The sequence below is a fragment of the Phascolarctos cinereus genome, unplaced genomic scaffold (assembly GCF_003287225.1).
Source record: "Phascolarctos cinereus isolate Bilbo 61053 unplaced genomic scaffold, phaCin_HiC Scaffold_4;HRSCAF=312, whole genome shotgun sequence".
Classification (NCBI taxonomy): Eukaryota; Metazoa; Chordata; class Mammalia; order Diprotodontia; family Phascolarctidae; genus Phascolarctos; species Phascolarctos cinereus.
The window spans coordinates 224804794-224814393 of NW_027555847.1; the positions used below are offsets into that span (position 1 = coordinate 224804794).

The window sequence follows — 9600 nt, forward strand, 5'->3', positions numbered from 1 at the left end:
TGCACTCGAATTGTCTTTGAGAACCTGATGTCACCCTTTTCCCATAATAAAGCATCAGAGTATAAGGCTTTAGTGGTAAATGTAAAAAAAAGAAAAATAAGTACCCCTAAAATGACAAAAGCATCAGTCATTTTAACATTCTGCTAAATAAACCAGTTTGTTAAGGATAAATATGGACCTACAGGAGCAGGTAAGGGAAGATGGCAGTGTGTGCACCTAGAGGAGCCTAGATCCCTAAACACACCAGAAAAGCCTTTAAAAAGCACCAGAGGGGTTTCACAACTTAAGGTGCCAAGATGGTGGAATGAAGAAGGAACACTCTGAAGTCCTCCCAAATTCCACTCCACACAACTGGAAAACTGCCTCAGACTTTATGTAGGAGTAGGGAAGCAACATACCAGCACAGGAGGAAAGGTCTGTCTCAGGAGCAGCAGCAGCCAGCCTCACAGCAAGGGGCCTGGAGCCATCCACCAAGCCAGGTCCCACTCTCCTGCAAACCAGCAGCCCCCTAGGCAACTGAGCAGTCTGTGCAACATAGCAAGGCCCCACCTCAGTGACCCAACCCCCAGCACAAGCTACCAAGCAAGGCCTTGATGCCACTGCTAACCAGTAGTGAAGCCCTGCCCCAGGGCTGGCCAACAGTTGAGACCCCATCCCTGGGGCCAACAGGCAAAGAGTCCCTGTTTCCATAGCAACCCAGCAGCAATGCCCCACACCTGAAGCAGACCAGCAGCTAAACCCCACACCCAGGTGAGGCCAACAGGGAGGCTCCACACCTCCCCCACCCACCCAGTATAAGCCAAAGGGAGTACCCTCCAGACAAAGCAAGCAGCTGAGCCCTAAAGCCCAGTGAAAACCAGGAGTAAGACCCAGAACCCTAGCACAAAAAGCTTGGAACAGTGCAGGACCAGAGCCCAACTGTCATAAAAACACTAAGTCACAAAAAAGTCAGAAAATGGGCAAAAACAAAACAAAAAAAGCTTGACTACAGAAAGTTACTATGATGATAGGGAGGATCAAGGCATAAGCTTAGAAGAAGACAATGTCAAAATGGCTACATATGAATCCTCGCAAAGAAAAATGTAATTTGGTCTCAGGCCCAAAAAGAATTCCTGGAAGAGCTTTTTAAAAAGGATTTTTAAAAACACATTAGAGTTGAAGAAAAATTGGGAAAAGAAATTAGAATAATTCAAGAGAATCATGAAAAAAGTCAATAGCAGGGGAAAGATAAAAAAAAAATGTACTGGCCAAATGGGAAGTACGAAAGCTCACTGAAGAAAATACTTCCTTAAAAATTAGAATTGAACAAATGGAAACTAATGACTCTGTGAGACATTTTGTTAAAATAAAAGTTAAAATAGAAAATGTGAAATTTCTTATTGGAAAAACAACTGACCTAGAAAATAGATCCAAGAGAGATAATAAAAGGATTATTGGGTTATCTGAAAACCATGATTAAACACATACACACAACCTGGACAACTTTCAAGAAACTATCAAAGAAAACTGCCCTGATATATTAGAACTAGAAGACAAAATAGAAATTGAAAGAATCCACCGATCACTGCCTGAAAGAGATCCTAAAATGAAAACTCACAGGAACATCACAGCCAAGTTCCAGAGCTCATAGATCAAAGAGAAAGTATTGCAAGCAGTCAAAAGAATTCAAGTATGGAGCTACAGTCAGGATTACACAGAATTTGGCAGCTTCCACATTAAAGAACCAGGAATATGATATACCAGAAGGCAAAGGAGTTGGGATTACAATCAAGAATCAGCTACGTGCAAAACTGAATGTAATCTTTCAGGGGAAGGGGAGAAAATGGATATTTAACAAAATAGAGGGCTTTCAAGCATTTCTAATTAAAAGACCAGAGCTGAATAAAAAAATATGACCATGAAATGCAAGATTCAAGAGAGACATAAAAAGGTAAAAAGGAAACAAGAAAGAGAAAACAAGTTCAATTAGGTTAAACTGTTTATATTTCTATATGGCAAGATAATATTTGTAACTCTTAACTTCATTACTATAAGAGCAGTTAGAAGGAGGATATGTAGACAGGGTATAGATATAAGGTGACTTTGATGAGATAATACCCCAAAAAAACAAAGAGGTGAGAAAGAAAATTGCACTAGAAGAAGGAAGTAGGAGATTAAACAGGATAAATTATCCCACAAAAAAAAGCATGAAAAAGCTATTATAATGGAGGGGAAGATGGGGGTAGTATGGTAAGCAAAGCTTAAACCTTACTCTTGTCAAAATTGGCTCAAAGAGGGAATGACATACACACTCAGCTGGATATAGAAATCTATCTTACCCTATAAGGAAGTAAAAAGGGACCGGGATAATAGAAGGGAGATGGGAGACTGATTAAAAGGGAGGGTATATTGGGGGGAGTGATCAGAAATAACACACTTTTGAGGAGGGAAAGAGTGGAGTAAGAGAGGAGGATAAACAAGCAAAACACAGCATGGAGGGAAATACACAGTTATAACTATAAATGTGAAGGGGATGAACTTATCCATAAAATGGAGGTGGGTAACAATGGATTAAAAACCAGAATCCTGCAATATATTGTTTGCAAGAAACACATTTGAAGCAGAGAGATACAGGGCAAAGATAAGGAGCAGAATTTATCATGCTTCAACTGAAGCAAAAAAAGCAGGGGTAGCAATCTCATCTCAGACAAAGCAAAAGCAAAATTACATCTAATTAAAAGATAAAAAAGGAAATTATTTTGCTGAAAGGTACCATAGACAAAGAAGTCATATCATTACTAAACATATATGCACCAAATGGTATAGCATCTAAATTTTTTAAGAAGTTGAATCAGTTACAGGAGGAAATAGATAATAAAACCATACTAGTGGGGACCTCAACTTTCCCCTCTCAGAACTAGATAAATCTAAACAAAAACAAGAAGTTAGGGAGGTGAATAAAATTCTGGAAAAGTTATATATGATAGACCTCTGGAGAAAACTGAATGGGGATAGAATGGAATATATCTTTTTCTCAGCAGTACATGACCATTAGGACAAAACCCTCACAACTAAATGTAGAAAACTTGAAAGAGTAAACACATCCTTTTCAGACCACAATGCAATAAAAATTACATTTAATAATGGACGGTGGAAGGAGAGTAAAAATTAACTGGAAATTAAATAATGCAATCCTAAAAAACAAATGAGTAAACAATAATTTCATTAAAGAAAACGACAACAATGAGACAACATAGCAAATTTTATGGGATGCAACCAAAGAGGTACGTAGGGGAAAACTTCTAATTGCTTACATCAATAAAATAGAGAAAAAGCAGATTGATGAATTGGGCATTCAACTAAAAAAAAAAACTAGAAAAAGAACAAATTAAAAATACTCAATTAAACACCAAATTGGAAATCCTGAAAAATCAAAGGAGAGATTAATAAAATTGAAGGAAAACCATTGAACTAATAAAATGAAGCTGGTTTTATGAAAAAAAAAACAATAAAATAGATAAATCATTAGTTAATTTGATTTTTAAAAAAGTTTAAGAAGAAAACCAAATTACTAGTATGAAAAAGGAAAGGGGTGAACTCACCACCAATAAAGGGGAAATTAAGACAATTATAGGAGCTATTTTGCTCAGTTATATGTCAATAAGTTTGATAATCCAAATGAAATGGATGAATATCTACAAAAATATAAATTACCCAGATTAACAAAAGAAATAAAATACTTAACCCATTCTTAGAAAAAAATTTAAAAAATCATCAATGAACTTCCTAAGGGAAAAAAAAAACAAACAGCACCAGATGGATTCACAAGAGAAGTCTACCAAACATTTAAAATAGGCCAGCACAGCCTGTGGCCTTCGGGCTGCTTGCAGCACACCAAAGGATTTCAGGTGGCCCATGAAGCATGTAAAGGAAAACATCCTTTGTATGTAGAGGAAATCCTTTGGATTTGCCCGTGGGCTGCAGGTTGTGCAGGCCTGATTTAAAAAAACAGCTAATCCCAATACTATATAAATTATTTGGAAAAATAGGCGGAGTCCTACCAAATTCCTTTTATGATGCAAATATAGTGCAGATACCCAAACCAGGAATAGCCAAGAGATAGAAAATTATAGACCAATTGCCCTAATGAATATTGATGCAAAAATTTTAAATAAAATACCAGCAAAGAGATTATAGCAATATATCACAAGGAACATACACTATGACCAGGTGGGATTTATACCAGGAACATGGGGCTGGTTCAATATTAGGAAAACTAATAGCATAATTGATCATATCAATAACAAAACCAACAGAAATCATATGATTATCTCAATAGATGCAGAAAAAGCCTTTGGAAAATGTATCACCCATTACTATTATACACAAAAGAGCATAGGAATAAATGGAGCTTATCTTAAAATGATATGTAATATTTATCTAAAACCACCAGTAAGCATTATCTGTAATGGGGATAAGCTAGAAGCCTTCCCAATATAATCAAGAATGAAGCAAGGATGCCCATTGTCACCTCTATTATTTAATATTGTACTAGAAATGTTAGCTGTGGCAATAAGAGAAGAAAAAAATTAAAGGAATTAGAATAGTCAATGAGGAAACAAAATTATCACTCTTTGCAGATGATACGATGGTATACTTAGAAAATCCTAGAGAATCAACTAAAAAACTACTTGAAATTATTAACAGCTTTTGCAAAGTAACAAGATTATAAAATAAACCCACATAAATCACCAGCATTTCTATGTATTACCAACAAAGTCCAGCAGCAAGAGATAGAAAGAGAAATTCCATTTAAAATAACTATGGACAGTATAAAATATTTGAGAGTCTACTTGCTGAGATAAATCCAGGCACTATATGAATACAACTATAAAACACTTCACACAAATAAAGTCAGATCTAATCAACTGGAAAAATATTCATTGCTCATGGATAGGCCAAGCCAATATAATAAAAATGACAATTATAGCTAAATTAATCTATTCAGTGCTATGCTGTTCAAACTCAATGAATTATAGAGCTAGAAAAATATCTAGAAGAACAAAAGCTCAAGGATATCAAGGGAATCAATGAAAAAAATGAAAGGTGTTCTAGCCATACCAGATTTCACACTGGATTATAAAGTGGTAATTATCAAAACAGTCTGGTACTGGCTAAGATATAGAGTAGTGGATCAGTAGAATAGATTAGGTACAAATAACATTATAATAAATAACCAAAGTAATCTAGTATATGCTAAGCCCAAAGATCCGAGCTTTTGGAACAATAACTCTATTTGACAAAAACTACTGGGAAAACTAGAAAATGGTATAGGTATAGACCAGCATTTCACACCATATACCAACATAAGGTCAAAATGAATACATGACTTACACATAATGGGTTATACTATAAGCAAATTAAGAGAGAATGGAATAGTTCATCTGTCAGGTTTATGAATAAGGGAAGAATTTAGGACCAAACAAGATACAGAGAGCATTACAAAATGTAAAATCGATCATTTTGAGTACATAGAATTGAAAAGTTTTAGCAAAAAAAAAAAAAACAACAACAACAACCAATGCAACCAAAATTATAAGGAAATCAAAAAGCTGGGGAGGAAAATTTTCAACAAGTATGTCTGATAAAGGCCTCATTTCTCAAATATATAGAGAACCGAGTCAAATTTATAAAAATACAAGTTATTCACCAATTGGTAAATAGTCAAAGGATATGAACAGGCAGCTGTCAGACAAAGAAATCAAAGCTATCTATAGTCATGAAAAAATGCTTTAAATCATTATTGATTAGAGAAATGCAAATTAAAATAGCTCTGAGGTGCCATCCCACACTTATCAGATTGGTTAATATGACAACAAAGGAAAATGTTGGATGCTGGAGGGAATATGGTCAAACTGGGCCACTAATGCACTGTTGGTAGAGTTGTGAACTGATCCAACCATTCTGGAGAGCAATTTGGAACTATAGCCACCAAAGGGCTATAAAACTGCATACTCTTTGATCCAGCAATACCACTGCTAGGTCTATATATCAAAGACATCCAAAAAAAAAAAAAAGGAAGAGGACCTATTTGTATAAAAAATATTTATAGCAGCTCTTCTTGTGGTGGTTAAGAACTGGAAATCAAAGGGATGCCCATCAATTGGGGAATGGCTAAACAAGCTATGATATATGAATTTAATGGAATATTATTGTGCTGTAAGAAATGACAAACAGGATGATTTCAGAAAAACCTGGAAAGACTTATATGAACTGATGCATAGTGAAGTGAACAGAATGAAGAGAACATTGTACACAGTAGCAGCAATATCGTTTCTTAGCAATACAATGATCCAAGACAATCCCAAAAGATTAATGATGAAGCATAATATCCATCTCCAAAGAAAGAACTGATATTGATTGAATACAGACTGAAGCATGCTATTTTTCACTTTCTTTAATTTTTTTCTTTTATTTGAGTCTTCTTGTATAAAATGACTAATATGGAAATGTTTCACATAATTGTACATGTGTAACCTATATCTCATTGCTTACTGCTGCGCTGGGGGGTAGGGAGGAGGGAAGGATAGAATTTGAAACCCTAAACTTTAAATAAAAATGTTAAAAAAAAATTGGGGAAAAAGTACCAGAGGGAACAATTAAATATAGAGAATCAGCTATAAATTACTTCAACGTGTTAAGACCCCGAGCTCTAAGCAGAGGCAAGCCAGGATACGTAGGAGGTAAAGCCCATAAGCACTTCTTTCCCACAGGAGGACCCATGGCATGAGTAGCACCTAAAGCAGGATGACTCTGGAACCTTCAGTACCCTAGCAGCCTGTACCTGAATTACTCAAGCATTTGTTTGAAAATCTTTAAAAATTAAGTATTTTATTTTTACAAAGATCCACTTTATCTTCCTCCATTCCTCATCCCCTTGGGTTTTTTTTGGACAAAGCGAAAAACAAGCAAAACCCTGTTACAGACACATAGCTAAGCAAAACAAACTTCTGTATTGGCTGTGTCCTCCCTAAAAAGATCTTGATCTTCACTCTTAAATTGTCACCTCTCTAGAACTGGGTAGTGAACAAGCATTTGAGTACCTGCTGTGCGACGGGCACTGTGCTAAGCACTAGGGATACAAAAAGAAATAAAAGGCAAAAGACAGTTCCTGCTTTCAAGGAGTTCACAGTCTAACCATGGCAGGAGACAAAATCAGGTGATTCTTGAAAAAGACAGGACCTGGTTTCAGTCACTGCACCTAGGACCAAAAAGAGCCTACCCATGCTATCCAAGAGAGTATGGAAAAAGCAGACTTGAACTCTAACACAAAACCTCAATCCATATATTAAGGCTGAAGATAAGAGTAAATAGAAGAAAATGCCAAACATAATAAGGAAATTGTTTGAAATGAGAGAAGACCAAAAAAAAAAAGACCAAAACTTAGATGAAAAGAGTAATTCCACAAGTCCAGACATAAAGCCTAAGAGAAAAACATGTCCTGACTACAAGAACTACAGTAGCATCTAGAAAAAATGAAATGAGTTATAAAATAAAATGTTAAAGAAAATGCTAGGTAGGAAAAAATGGCAAGAAAAATTAATACCTTAGAATGGGCGATGATAACTTTTACCCAGTAAATGAACTCCTTTAAATTTAGAATGCGCCAAACAAGGGGGGAAATGTTTCCATGAGACAGCAAGAAAAATGAACGCAAAATCAAAAGATTAAAAAAAATCCAATATAAAAAAGTACCTGAAAACAGATCAAGGAGAGATAATCTTAGAATCATCTGACTCTCTGAAAACCATGAGGGAAAAAAAAGGCCTGGATAGCATATTCAAGTTGTCATAAACCAAAATTGCCTAGATTTATTAGAACCACATCATAAAATGAAAATATGAAGAATACACCCATCACTTGCTGAAAGAAACTAGAAAAAGAAATCACTCCAAAATGTTATAGCTAAAACCCAAAGCTTCCAGGTCAAAGAAAAATATAACAAAAAGAAAAAGTTCAAATACCAAGGAACCACAGTCAGGATCACAAAAGACTTAGAACTTTATGCTATATATGAGAGGAGAACTTAGAATACAGTACAGTATTCCAAAAAGCAGAAGATAAAGGCTCACAACCAAAAATAATCTATTGGGCAAAACTTAAGTGTAATCTTATGGGGAAAAATAGACTTTCTGTAAAAGAGGACTTCAAAGCACTTCTGATGAAAAGGGGAGAACTGAACAGATACTCTGAAATGCAAATGCAGGAGTTGAGAAATATAGAAACCTAAATATATTTGATTTTTGGAAAGGACTCTGTGATTAAGTATTTTTTACACCCTTATAAGGAAAAAAAAATCAAGAGTCTTCTCATAACCCTAATGTCTTCAAAGGTCATGATAAATTAGACAGGCAGAATGCCTGAGGGGTTGTGGGGTTTTTTTTGCGGGGGGGAAGTTCCCAAGTTTATTGGAAAGAAGGCAAAAGTAAATATTAAACAACTCCTCTTGATGTTTTGAAGTTCATCCCAGCCCTAGGCTGGGTAACTTCCAGGTTGGACAAATTGCCAAAGTCCAGGAGTTTCAACATTACTTTAGTATCAGGGACTTCAGTGATTTCCTGATCCAAAGCAGAGACCACAGGGATGTAGTTGTCCCTCCTTTCTCTTTCTACTTCCTGCAGTTTGATGGAGATACCTCTCACAAGGCCTCTCTGGATCCTCTTTATCAGATGAGTGACGTAGCCTGCGATCTTGTTGTGGAGCTTCTTGCTGGGGATGATGGCGATCCCACACACGCTTGTTGGTGTGGAAGTCATTGCCCAGGCAGTTGTAGTACTTTTTGATGATGACTTGTGCCACCTTCTTCATGGTCTTGGTCCAAACTTGACTCATGTTGGCTCCAGAGGGTGAAGGGACGGTTTTAGTCTTTTCTAATCATCTTGAGAAATAAAGAAAATGAGAAGGAAAGGAAAGTATACTGGAAATGAGGAAGAAGGGGCAGGAACTCAATCATATGATAGGAGGAATGCATGAAATGAAAAGTATACAAACATGGGGAAGGTGTGGGGTATGTAGGGACGTCGTGAAATTCACTTTCATCTAAACTGGACAAAAAAAGTTGAACACACAAACTGTGATGCAGAAATACATTAAACTCAAAAGGGAAATGGGGGAGAGTGTTGAGAGAGGATAAGGTAGGTGAGGGATGGTCATAAGGAAAACAGCCTGAAACAGCCAAAATTAAAAGGAAAGAGTAAAAACCTGTAATCAGGAATCTCAAAGGAGAAGAGAAGAGGGGCAATGGATCACTTAAAAAATTCAAATATTAGTCAAACTTCTCTTTTCCCTTCTTTGTAAAGGTGGAGGGTGCAAAGACAAAATAATACAAAAAGACAGGATGAGAGGAAATGTACAAGTTATAACCATAAATGTGAATTAACTTACCCATAATATTGAAGAAGATATGACAGATTAGAAAGAAGAGTCCAACAATATTTTACAAATGGTGTACTTGAAAAAAAGATTCATCTAGACTTAAAATGAAAGTCTAATATGCTTCGGATGAGCTCAAAATAAGGGGTAGCGATCATGACTCCGGGCAAGGCTGCAAGAAAAACAGAC

The 9600-nt window shown here is 36.0% G+C and overlaps 1 pseudogene; it reads right to left on the reverse strand.

Moving 5' to 3' along the window:
- Nucleotides 1–7566: 7566 nt before the first annotated feature.
- Nucleotides 7567–9082, reverse strand: LOC110223095 (small ribosomal subunit protein eS17 pseudogene; annotated as a pseudogene).
- Nucleotides 9083–9600: the final 518 nt, after the last annotated feature.